The 14,329-nt window shown below is 39.3% G+C and overlaps 1 pseudogene; it reads right to left on the bottom strand.

Annotated features, from left to right (window-relative positions):
* Positions 1–336: 336 nt before the first annotated feature.
* Positions 337–13,877, bottom strand: LOC115754618 (annotated as a pseudogene).
* Positions 13,878–14,329: the final 452 nt, after the last annotated feature.

Below are 14,329 nucleotides of genomic sequence, written 5' to 3'. Positions count from 1 at the left end.
TGGGTTCGGTTCGGTTCTTGAGTTTACGAGTTCGGTCCTCGGTTCCTCAAGGTGGAACCTAGAACCGGTGTGCGGTGGCCGGTTCTTGATTCTTGGGGGAACCGGATCGATAGACTGTCCACTAGGACCTATTAATTTTATTTTACTCAAAAGATTCAATTCTGTTGAGTTCATGACTGTTTAGTCTGTTTTCTTTTGTAATTTTTGTAATATAAATTGTAGTAGCTCATACATGAGATTGAAATTCCCTTGCATATCGCTTGCCTACAATTATGGCCATGTTGATGTTTAAAAGATTCAGCTCTAAAAGAAATTAAATATTATACCATGCCTTCATTACATCGGCCATCGGGTGACTGGAGCAGATGCAAAACCTCGGTCGGGTCCATTTTCCAAAAGCATGCCGGTCACTTTGGCTGCATTATCATGCTCCAGCCGATCCACCAATAAAACATGCCTACATAACCTGGCATTTGTACTTCTTGCATATTGCGATCGGGCGGGAACAAGTAGCTGCTGACAACCAAATCTAGCTTGTGGATGGATTATGGCAGGAGGACCTTGCCCGTACAAAGAATTGTTGCCCCAAACCTGGAGCACCAGGAGGATGCATATGCATTCCAGGACCAACAAATGGTGCCATAGCACGGGGTCTCATCTGCGAGAACTGCGCCTGCAATCTAGTCCTTCTTTCTTCTTTCCTTTGGGCGAGTGCGGCACACAGAAGATTGCTGACAACCATCTTATTAGCTATTCCAACAGGCAACAAGAACTCGAATGCTTCATCAGGAGATGAGAATGGCACGAATCCAAAGCCCCTGCTAATTCCATTAGGATCACGCATGACTTCACACGAAGTAATTGTTCCAAACTTTGAGAATAATTCCTGGAGTTTCTCTTCGTCGATGCTATCATCGAGATTCTTAACATAGACGTTTACACCTCGATATTTGTCTGTTGTTTCCTTCATGCTCTACTCGAACCCTACCTTCAGTTCAAGCTCTTTTTCAGAATTTTCTGGGCTCTTTCAACGCACCATTCCTTCTCATCTAATCTTTTTTACCATTCAAAGGGTCAACTGCTTTGGCGGCGCCATCTGCATTTTCAGAATTGACAAATCCAAAACACTTTGACTTACCATCTCCATCTTTCATTGCTACATCATTGGTTATGGGCCCATACTCACCAAACGTCTTCTTCAAATCCTCATCTGTAGTCGAGCTGATAAGTTCTTCACATGCACACTATCGAATCTTGTCTTATTAAGAGCAGTATATAACTTTTTTGCTTGCGGAGAAAGTGTCCAACATATACTTGTTTATCATTGAGCACCATTCCATTTAACTTATCTATTGCATTTGGAACCCATTCTTCACTATCAAATTGAACGAAACCATGACCCTTTAACTAGCCTTGAGCATCAGCGGCCACTTTGCAGGAGGAAAGAATGTTGCCAAATGAAGAAAGAGTGGTCAATCCTCTTGTCCAGATTCTTGATAATTATGTTTCTAAATCATTAGTTTTTCGCAAAACAAACAGAGCCTAAGTATCTTCTTCCTTTATTTGTTTCTATCTACATCCTTATTATGTTCTCCCGTCTGTTTCTGTTTACTTTTCTTTCTAAGGCATATTTATGTAATTGTCTTCTCTTCCCTTTTGTCATATATAAAAAACAGTAATGAACATAACACGCTTTTGTGCAACTTTTTCCATCCCCAAAGCGTGTTACTTTCACTCCTTTCTCTTGTGTGCCATAGTCATGATAGCAACTTTGCTAAAGCTGGTAAAAGAACTTTTGCAATGTATGAATCTTTGGAAATGATCTCTTCTTCATGAAATATTCCATTTACGTCTCTGGCGTAGCCGAATTCAAAGGGTAGTTACTACTCATAATGTTACTAGTAGGAGGAATTCAGGTGTGGATAATGCCTAGGCTAGAAGCTAGATAAAGACTCTCGGGCTCGCATCATCCTCAGATGTGAAGATCAAGGTTCCTTTGTCAATCAAGTTCTGCACTCGGCGCTTCAGCTTCGGAGAGTCTTACTGTCGCGACCTAAAATTTATGCTAACAGATTATCGTGTCAATTGAATCAACTAACCTAATTCGGACCCTCCCAAATCCTACCGAATTGCAACTTAGGTTTGTTCATGAAAAAATATTCAATTGGAGCCGCCACTAATCATTTACAGAAGATTGATTAGAAACCTTAATAAAATAGAGAGATAACTATTTTATTTCTGCACACCAGAGAAAAACGGGTTCGGGGACTTGGTTACAATAATTGGAAAAATTAATGCCCTTTCGGTACCATTTATGAAAAATCCCTTTTTGATTGATCGATGTGATTTGAATGATTTTGATTTTTTTGAAAAAATGTAACATGAGACCATATATTATGCGCCCAGAGGATGATTTTTTTTTTGGGTATTTTCGATAATACAAGAAAACATTCAAAAGCAATAAAAAAATTTGAACAAAATTAAACAAAAATGCCCATAATATACCTTTAATTTCCGATTTTTTCGAAAATCCTCTCATTCCCAAAGATCCGGGCTAGAGTGAAATTTTATCCGCTACATCCTCGAGGATTCGAACCAGTATGCGAATATGTGTATAAAAAACAACATCCCTTTTTGTCGAAAGGCAGAATACGAATTCTATACTAAATCACCATCCCATTCCACGAGATCGTGGCTAAGGCGTGCGATTTATTTTTCCGATGGGTCTAGGCCAAAGGGGAGCATATATTATGGGCATGTTTGTTTAAAATTGTGCAAATTTTATAACAAATCAAAACAAACAAGCACGACAAAAATAAAATAAAATGAATCAATTTATTTTGGATATTTTGAAAATATGAGACGGGTGGCCAAAAATATGACATTGGGGTCCACATTCCCTCATCTAAAAAAATTGATCCACTTTTAACTTGAAAAATTATCTTTGGGATTTGAAAATTTAATTTCAGATAATTCTAAAAAAATGGGATAATTATCCAGTCGAACGCAAATATTATCTCTAATCAAATGCTTTCAGAAAATTTACCAGAGATAAGATCAAATAATCATCCCAACCAATTCGCATGTTAAAGATAATCATTGGAATCAAAAGTCTATCCACAACGACCAAACATTATCCAATTAAGCACCGATCCTTATCTACAATACAAGATAGCATCAAATAACACCGAGATAAGGCAATGATTAGATAAATCAACCAACCATGTATCAAAATTCAAAGCGAGGATTATCCACAAGTAAAATACTATCCGATTAAAAAATTCTAGAGATTAGATAGAGCCCGATTCGCATGATCATTATCTGATTTACATGAGATAAGATTGAACAACCAATGGATAACATCAAATCCACCAATTGGGATAGAAATCAAAACGATGCTCATCCATTTATATGCAATTCGGCCAAGAGAGTGAGTACGCCGAAAATTCAATCCTTAATTTGATAAAATCCTAAGATTTTAACCTACTTCAATTTGATCTTGAAAGTGCTTGATTTACATTGAGAAAAGATAAATTTCCAATTAAACTTAATCAATTCCCAAGAGTGTCACAAGTCAACCAAATTAATGAATGCGTTAGGAAAAATCAGAATTTCATTCCAACATGCTCAAATTTCTGCTCTTGATTGGAGTTGATAAAAACATGTCATTTTCCAACCTTGATCACAAATCAACATATATTCATTGACATCCATGAAGTATATGCATGTTACCAATTTAAATAAGCACAGATAACAACCAAAGATGTGAGGATTTTACCTTTTTTTAGAGCAATTTCTAGCACACGTGCAGTTGGGTAATCGCCTAAAACAGCCCCTTTTGACCCAAATTTGAGCTCTAAACAGGAAGAGACTCTAGCACCAAATAGTACATAAATTAGTGACAAAATATCAGTTGAATATAAGGATGAATCAACCTTGAATGGAGCTGGACAGAGGCGATCTTTTGCTCCAAACAGCTTAAGGAACCGAACAATAAATCGGGGTGTAAGCATGAGCAAAAAAGTAGTGGAAATAACACCAAACAGCAGTGTAAACGCAACAAATCAGCAGAGAATTAGAAGCACTCAAGAGCAGGTGAACCGGTGTCGAACAACCGTTGAATCGGCGCTGAATCAATGCACAAAAGTTGCTGGAGCAGAAGCTAGAACACGCTTGGATAGCAGCTGGGTTGATGCGACTCCGCGGCTGAATTCGTGGCGATAAATATGCATGAACAAGTATTGAAGTTGGAGCCTTCGGTGATGCAAACAGGAACTGTTGAGGGCATGCTCCTCTTTTGGCTTTATCTATATATGAGCTTTATGCCCATTGGGGTTGCCATCGAGGAGATCAATTAAGCTGTGGATCCCTCTTTCCTTTTATCAGCCGTATGTGTATAATGAATGTCAGCCCCCCTAACCCTAAGGTATAATGAGGTATTTATAGACTAAAGGGTTGTATAATCCTAGTTGAAGTAGGATTCTTTAATGATCATCGGATTAAAAATTCTGATCTTCAAGAGTTCGATCTCATTAAAACTCCACAATAATTTCCGCCACAAGAGGAATTATCATGGGCTAGCTCAATTTCCCACTCTTGCGGGCTTAACTATACAATCTCAAGCTCAAATTGGGCTTTAATAAATTAAATGAATAATTAATTATGAGCCTTTAACATTTAAATGAGCATAAATAGGCTGAATTAAATCAGAAAATAGGTTCAAGCCCTCTTAGAATTTTCGGCAATCTCCCCATGCTTAGCCGAATTTTTCATGTGATGACTAGTTCGTCTACTTGTCAATTTAAACTCAATTACTTTCTCTGGCTTGAATACAATGATACGCATGACCGACGAAAAATAAATATGCAATGCATGAGAAATTTATTTTTGGTGAGAACTATGACTAGTTCTCATTTTATGCTCGAAATGAATAATTTCAAAAAATATCAAAATTTAGGTGTTCATAGTTGCCCCTATTTGAGTGGAGGCTCGTAGTGGTTTCGCTCAAAGACTAAAATTGAAACCTAAATTTTGCAAATGATATGATAATTTATTTTTGGTGGGAGTCTTAATCCCATTTTCTAATGCAAGAGGAAATTATGATGCCACGCAAGACAGTAAATGACATGTGCCAAAGCTTCTCTTTTTTCCATATTAGAGAAACCAACACATGGATTGCATACGAGAATACCTGTTTTACCGGATGCCTCATAAGCTAATGATTCTCTTAATTTCCAAGCTTCTGATGCGAGGATCTCAAGGTACTAGGCCTATCTATTATCGGAGACCTCTCTCTGACGGGAAACGACACCGGATGTGTGTAATGTTGAAAATAAGCTTTTCGGGATCATAAGAGCGAATCGAGATTATGAACCCAAAACAATATTTAGATCACAAGAGTAAATCGAGATTATGAACTGAATAAATATTAAAGCCACAAGAGCAAATCGAGATTATGACTTTAACAAAAATTTATCGAGACCACGAGAGCAAATCCATCCTGGTTCGATAAAATTATCTCATGAAGTTAATCGTGAGTTGAATCCGGACCACAAGAGCAAATTAAGATTATGGGCTGGAAAAATATTCAGAGCACAAGAGCAAATCAAGATTATGATCTGAAAAATATTAAAGCCACAAGAGCAAATCGAGATTATGACTTTAACAAAAGAGATCGGGAACACGAGAGCAAATCCATCAATGAACTTGATAAAGATTTATCAAAACCACGAGAACAAATCCATCCTGGCTTGATAAATTAACTCATGAGAGCGGGTCGATCATGAGTTGGGTAAATATTCAGATCACAAGAGCAAATCAATCATGAACTGAATAAAAGAGATTGGGAACACGAGAGCAAATCCATTGTGAACCCAAAGGTATAAGAAATGCATTACTGTCGCGACCCTCCTCCGGAAATACGCGGGAGGTGAGTGAGGGTTAACGAGCCGATCCTTAATTTTTAATTTTTATATAACCCCGGTTGTTAGCGGGATTTTTTTAGGATCGCAGGTCTCTCCCAAGACTCATTACTCGAATCGCGATGTCGGAGAAAATTTCATCGAAATAGACCTTAGTGTGGTCGGGTGGCATGTGCGTTATGTACATGCAATTGGAGTCGCCACCGTCAATTTATTGGAGGGTATGATTGGAAAACCCTACCGAGCGGTCGGGAGAAACCATGCGGTTCTGCGAAAAACCAGAGATTTTTGGGTCCGGGGACTTGGTTACGCCAAGATTCACATTGACGCCCTTTCGGTTACCGATGTCAAGTGATTTTCTAACCTACGAATTCATGCAGATGTGATATCGGGTGAGGTAGGCCCTAATAGTTCTAGGTATTCATGCAAATGGGAATTTCTATCTTATCAATCACAATCATGAAAATTAAATGCGCAATCAATATTATCGCCAGCAATCAAAATCAATCAATCAAGGCTCAATATATCTAAAATGGCCCTATCGACCCACGTAAATATCGAATTTGGGTTCCGGGAATGGTTCGGGAAAATTTAGGGCGGAAGGCCTAGAAGGGTAGAATGGTCATTTTTTGGGGGTTCGGGACCCGAAAATCACAAAATCGGGATCGGGCCAGTTGAATGTGACCATTTCCCATTTTTTGTGATTTTATGGAATTTTTCTAATTTTTCTAATTTTTTTGAATTTTTATTTATTTTCTAAAAATGTTGGGAATTTTCCGGATCGACACGGATCGACCTTCGAAGTCTCAAGATTTTCGATCCAGACTTTATGAGTCCCGAATCGATCTAGAAAATTTTTAGAATTTTTTGGGAAAATTTGGGAATTTTTATGAATTTTCTAAGCATTTTTTTTGTAATTTTTGGGATTTTTTAGAAATTTTTATCTATTTTATTATTATTTTTTATTATATTTTTGGATCGGGTCAAACCGGTCAACGATCGGTCAACCCGGTCAGACCGCCCAAAAACTTGCTAGACTCAAAAACGACGTCGCCTACTATTTATCTAATATATTTTTGATTTTCTAATATTAATTCCTAATATCCAAATATATAAGAAAAAATAGACGGCCGAGATCAATCCGAGCATCGATCTCGGCCGTCGACTCGATCTAACAAAAACGACGCCGCGTCATACGTTTAATGGACGGCCACGATTAAAACTGGAATCGATCCGGACCGTCAACTCGTTCTTTGGACAAAACGACGACGTATCGATTTATACATTTGAACGGTCACGATTAATCCTAGACCGGATCTAAGCCGTCCATTTCTCCTTAATACCAAAACGGCGACGCTTTATCCTATCTACGCGAAACGACACCGTATCAATTAAAACCTTGAACGGCTAGGATCTATCCTAGACTCAATCTCAGCCATTCGTTCTATCCAATGCCAAAAACGACGACGCCTTCATGTTTATGCTCCAAACGACGTCGCTCGGACCTTAACTAAACGGCACCATTTCATTTATTTTCTATTTTCTTCCTATTATATCAATATCTAAAAATACGAAAATTGGATCCGACGGTCCCGAATCAAACTTGCCTAATTATCTGGACCGTCGGATCGGAGCCGACTCGGCTCACTCGCGCCAACGGCCTAGCCGAGTCGGCGATGCTCCGCACCAATCACACGACGACACGTAAGCCGCCGACCGTTTGACCACGCCATGTCGCCTTCTTCTTCAACCTAGCGACGACACAGGAATGGACGGCCGAGGGCTCTCCGGCGAGATCCAACGGTGAGATCTCGCCGGAATGGCCTCAAACCGGCGCCGATCGACTCGATTTAACCTCTAGATTAACATATCTCGAAATCTCACGATTTCATGCACGTAATCACCACAAATTGAACTCGCACACTCACGTATTTACAAAATTCAATCACGAAGTATAGAGTATAATAGGCTAATTCCTTCACACAAAAGCACCACAGGAGGTCGAGAAGGCTTACCTTGAGCTCTGATTGAGCTTGCGTGGGCCGGAAAGGCCCGGCCGGCGTTCGGCCGGACCGCGATAGGTAGAAGGCTCGACTCGTTCGATTCAAGTAAAATCAATGCAGGAATGAAATACGACCGTGATTAGTGATGTTTAAGAAGCGAAAGGCCTACACTAATTGCAAGAATTGAACTCACGAGCATGATATACCATTTATGCACGGTCCGAAGCTCGAGAGGATGACTCACCGATCTAGGAGGTTTCTGGTCGTTCGAGCTAGTGCGATGGACTCCTCCGAGCTCGGGCGAGCTTCCGGTGAAGATCCGTGGCCTCGATTTGGTACGAATCGCCCGGGACGAAGTTGTGAAGCTTCGGTCCGAAGCTTCGTCTATGGCGTCTCCGAGAGCTTCTCTCTCTTCCTCTCTCGCTTTCTCTCTCTATTCTATTACTTGAGCGAGCAAATGAGCCTCCTCTCTTCGCGAATATTCTCCCGAGCCTTTTATACCAACTTTCAAATTTTTGGCGCGTCGGGCAAGCTTGAGTCGGTGACAATTACACGTGTTTGTCACGTGATTTTTGGTCACCGGAGGTCGGACGGCGACGGGCGTGAAGATATCCTTCGTTTGGTTCTCCGTTAGTCGCGAATTGTGCTTGAATTTGTGCATTTTGCAAAATGTTGACTTTCTGCCCGCGCCGAACCTTTGACCGGCGATTTCGCCGTGCTCCGGCGGCCATTGGCCACGCCGCCGGTGGCAATCGACGGCCCTAAACCCGAGTATCAAAAGCCCCAAGATAATTAGTCCAATTAAGTTCGAATTGAGCCTCAATTTGTTGATCAAAATTCACTTCCAAATCTGCAAAATGGGACCGTCGCGCGAGGAAGAAGATGCACTGTTACGGGCCGGTTCGACCGGTCCGTCCGGCGGTCAGACCGGTCTGAACCGGTTCAGACAAAGTGCAATGTTGATAATTTTCAAAATTAATCACAATTGACTGGGAATTTTTGCAATTAAACCTCAAAATTGCACTTAGGGGCCTGGATATTATCTAAGAATGTGATTTTGCCCAAAATTTCTTATCAATTTGCACAAAAGCCCCAAATTTTCTTAATTGCCCAAATTAGGGAAATGTTCAATTGGGTGTCAATTCGATTAAATTGGACCATGAGACCCGTGCCAATCAATTCAGAATGTGTCAAAACCCTAGGGGTGGTCCAATTTTGCATAGAAAATCCCCCAATTAAAAGTAATTTCAAAAATTTGCAAGTAGAGGGACTAAATTGCAAAGCTTTTGAGGGTTTTTATGCAATTCGTGCAATTCGCGCAATTGTGAGTGCAATTGATCAAATTGAAGTTCAAAGGGATTGCAATTGAATGTCTAAATCTAAAATGTGCAAAAAAAATTGCAAATAAAAAAGACTCAATTGGTATTTTTTATGCAAATTCAACCTTAGGCGTTGTGAAGGAACACCTAAAATTGAACTCAATTTTTGATTTTTCTTGAGGTCAATATTAAAATGGAATTAAAATAAAAATATTGGACATTTTTGTGTATTTTTGTGACCTCGAAAAGTATTTTTAATGAATTTTCTAATATTTTTCTATTTTCCGAAAATATTAAAAAAAAGTGAAAAACATGAAAAATTATTTTTTTGCTCCAAATTGGTTCCTTAGGCTTGGCCAAGGCTTCCAATGTTGATTTTTTAATTTTTTGATTTTTTGTGAATTTTTAGTGAATTTCGGAAAATAAAACAAAAAAAAAATGATTAAAAATCGAGTGTCAACAATTACCCGAACCGAATTGGTGTTAATATAAGGAAATGTGTTGCCTAAACCAAGTCAATACAAACACAAAAGGTCAAAATGACAACTAAAATGAGTAAAGTCATCAATTTGAAAAGGGTTCAAAAAACTTACCCGAATTCTTCGAATGATAAAAAAAAATAGCTAAGTCGACTACATTGTACCTGTTTATTCACCCAAGATGTGGTTTAAAATAACATGTGCATAGACAAAACCAACACTTCACTGAAGAAGGTTGATAGCTAAAGATGTGGTCACCGCAATGAGTTTGAATACCTTGATAATCGTCGGTATTCATTCTCCCGAAAGATTTAGGTTAAGGATACACTTACCCGAGGATTTGAAAGATTACCCGGTGGATACTCTCGCCGGCGGGGTTTTGTTCATTGAATAATCCTTGGATGAACTTCGAGACTCAAAAAGTAACTTGAACATCGGGAGTGTGTTGCCTGTCGACAAAGTGTCGAGGTAACATGTGCAAGCATACACGCTGAAGTATGTTCAATAGTTTCATGCCAAACTATCCTACCGAGTTTGCGAACGAAATAATAACTCATAACGCGGTTCATTCATAACTATTCTATCAAGTTTGCGTCACCAATTCTATTCGGGGAGGTTATCTCATCATGAATACCTCAAATGTAAGCTGAAAGGGGGATTTCGGGCCGAAAGGGCTTTCGCTCACTCTTGAGAAAAGCTTTTCATCCCAACTGCGGGATTCAAGAGAAATCACTTAATCTTACTATCATCGCATTTGACAAGGATCCGAGTAACTTGCAATTGATACGATCGAGCCGATCCGGAGGTCTTGATTAATACCGTAATGAGAGCTAGGTCAAAGGTTTACAAAGGGGACTCTAGTTGAGTCAAGGCTACCGAAATGATTTTCTTTGTCATCTGCTCCAGGTTTACAAGTCAAGAATCCTGCAAAAATGAGAGAGAAATAATCTTCCTCGAACTTCTTCGAGTGATGCTTAAAATCATTTAACTTTACATTAACTCAAGTGCACTAATCAAAAGAGACTTTGGAGGGTTGTAACGTAGGCTAGGATTAGGGATTGAGGAACAAAAAGACTCGTTTTAGCTTAGAAGATGTATTAGAAAGGCTTGATGTTGGTGATCACTGCACACTTGGCCTACTGGAAATATCATTCAAAAAACACCATCATTGCTTGAGAGATGGTATGAACTTCTGCTGAGAATTATACTCTGCGAACCGACTTCTTAGGGAGTCTTCTTTACAACTAGGCTCGATTGAGGATTTACAAGAAAAACACCATGCAAACATGTACATGGAATTTACAAGTTAACATACAACAATGTACATTAAAATTGAGAAGAACTTCAATGGGCAATGGCCTTGCTTTTGATAGGAATTTTCCGTGAGATTAGCCTTCGCTTTTCTTACTCCCGACTCCCAATTTTTTTCTCCTTTTTTTTTTAGGGAGTGCTTGTCTTTTTCGAAGAGATTTCCTTCTTTTTATTTTTTATTTTTTGGGAGTGAGCCCTTTTTTCAGGCTACATTTTCTTTTTATAATCCCATGATTTTGAATTAGGAATTACAACAAGAATAAACTTTACAAACAAAAGTTATGAAAAATCTAAAATACAAGATGAGTTCACACGGGAATTGTCTGTTGACTTGATCATCTCTAGTTCTACTCCTTGGGAAAATGTTATCTTCATTTTGGAGTGAGCAACCGATCACCAACAGAGGTTTAAGAAAGGAATTTGCAGGCTCAAGTTGGCTATGTAAAGGACATAGTGTGTAGGATAGAGAAATGAATGCTCTTCATCATCCTAAGGCACTTGAATTAAAGTTCGAGTATAATGTAAAGGAACACTTGAAGATTGATGTTAGTTTGAGCAAGAGAATTTCTAATCATTTACCTTGTGCTGCTGGTAGAATTACCTTGTTCGGCCCCTATGTGGGGTGGTTCTTGATAGGGGCAAAGAAATGAAACCGTTGTTCAAAGGGGGTTTGCAATGGTAACCTATAGTATTTGGAATAGAAAACTGAATGCCTCTGTCACCTTGGCTATCATACCTTTTGCGAGAAAACCCTTTGTCGTGTGAATACGGAATCTAGCTACTGCTCAACTCATTGGGGATTGTAATGTAGGACGTATGTGGAATGGCTTGCCTTTCATCATCCTGTCATGCCCCATTCTATACATTCGATGTTTCATATATAACTTACGCTCCCTATACAGAGTTAGTAAATTAAACATGAAAAATAATCATGCTTGAATCATGAGATGTGGAGCAATTTTCCAAGTACGTGAACATGTCGATTTCAAGCATCGTGGCATGTTTCATGGAAGTCTTATGCACTTGATTAAGAAACAGACTATGCAAGTACGAAAGAAAACTCTTAGAAACAAGAGAATCTAAGTTGGCCCAAAGCAAGGAAAACATGCATTATCGAATCGGGTAAAGACTTGAGATGCTTTGATTGCCCCCGCTTAATGGCGATGATAATCATAGTTAGTCGCATCTTTCTGCAAGAACGAAAGTATCACCCTTGACAATAATATGAAACAGAGAAACACTCTCCATTTTTCAAGTCGAGTTGCCCCATTTTCAATCGGGATGGGTATAACTTTGCCAAAATGTGAGATTGCCCCATATATGGCCGGTGTTGGGAGCTCGATTTCGAGACCCGATCCTATATAGGAAAAATGTGCATGAGTAGGGTCTTAAAAAAATGGAATGGGTAAAATTTGAGAGGCTCTTGATTGTCAATTTGCTTAAATCGTAGCAATCAAAGATATGCCTCTTAGCTTGGCACCCGTAAAAAGGAAAATAAAAGGTTAGTCTCAGAAATGATGGGTAGTTGAACTGTCTTGAATCATTTAAGGGAACATATAAACTCCATGGATAATCGTCCATTGGATCATGTCATCGAGGATTGTCTCATAGATTATCATTGGGTTGATTAATGGACGGCCTGAGGCAGCGCCGATCGATGTAGGGATTGACGACGCTTGACGTCGAGATTTAATACAAAGATCGTTGAGCATTTTGTCGATCCGGCCCGACATCGACGCATGATTAACAGCCGCTTCATCGATTGGCATGGGAGAATGATCAAAAGCGAAGCATGGACCCGCCTCAATTGGATGATGAACTAAATTCTACCAAGGACACCTAGCTTGATATCCATGCGTGGGGCCATCCAAGGATCGATCGGGCTGATGCGTAGTGAGAGTTAAGACTTGCCCTCTTGCCCCTGAATTGATTCCCAAACACATAGTATGAGCATCAGCGGGACAACCGGGGTTAAACCACATGCCATTTCTGAAAATTTTTATGAAAAACCTTTTGTTTTAAAAAATCTTGGGACAAGAAATCTTGGGAAGCCCAACCCTCAGTGTTTACCATGGATGATAATACGTTCAATCGTTGGTTATCATCATCGGGTTTGTTTGAGATACCTCGACAAGATTCAAAATATAATGAAAAACATATGTAATTTTATTGATATTAAATCAATGGAATTACATCTTATTGAAATTGAAATCCTAAAGTGTAACATGGAATGAAAAGGAAAATCCTAGAAAACAGTAAAAGCTCCCACATAGGGGGAAATGAAAGACTGAAAAATAATTATTCTTGAGGGCTAACGCCCATCCCCACCATGATTTTTCAAACATTGCCCGAATGATTGGGCAACTGATTATTTTGAACATTCGATCGATTGTTATTTTGAAATGAAAATGCCCCGGAGTTGAGCAAGTCCTGGATGCGATTCTTGAGTACATAACAGCCATCTATATCATGTCCGGGTTCTCCTTGATGGTAGTCACATTTCTTAGTTGGGTTGTACCTTGCAAAGGTTGCATAATTCGGCCGTATGGGCTCCGTTGACAATAAGTCCTTCTTACGTAGGACGGCCAAGACTCGAGAAAGAGTACCAGGCAATGGTGTATACTGTCGGCTGCGCTTGTATCCTTTATGTCCCCGAGTACTAAAATTTTCATGCTGCTGATTAGGGACTTGAACCTTGGGTGTTTGGACCCGAGACTTCTGAGTGTAAGTGACATTCACTTGTGGAGTGGATTCTTTGTCTTTTCTTGCTGTGAATCGTTTGGCACTAGTACTACTATCTCCATACCACCCTTTCTTCAAGCCACTCTTAACTTCCTTAGCCATCGCAATGAGGTGACCGAACGACGTCGCAGCAGATCCAAGGATTCGTGACCGCATCATCCGAGGTAGAGTGGAGACAAACAATTTCATGAGGTCTCACTCGGGGGGTACCGACTTCACCTGAGATGCCACCTTCCTCCACCTGGTGGCATACTACTTAATCGTCTCACCTTTCATCATCTCTGCCTGTTCTAGGTCTTCCTTAGAAATGAGAACATCCAAGTTGAAGCTAAACCGCTTAATGTTGACACATGATTTTTAGTCAATTTTTCTTTAGTTTTATTTTCCAAAATTCACTAAAAATTCACAAAAAATTTAAAAAAATTAAAAAATCAACATGGGAAGCCTTGGCCAAGCTTAAGGAACCAATTTCGAACAAAAAATAATTTTTCATATTTTTTACATTTTTTTAATATTTTCGAAAAATAGGAAAATATTAGAAAATTCATAAAAAT

Source organism: Rhodamnia argentea, chromosome 5 (genome assembly GCF_020921035.1).
Source record: "Rhodamnia argentea isolate NSW1041297 chromosome 5, ASM2092103v1, whole genome shotgun sequence".
Classification (NCBI taxonomy): Eukaryota; Viridiplantae; Streptophyta; class Magnoliopsida; order Myrtales; family Myrtaceae; genus Rhodamnia; species Rhodamnia argentea.
The sequence above is the reverse complement of the archived record's forward strand: the minus strand, read 5'-3'. Positions and strand labels throughout refer to the sequence as shown.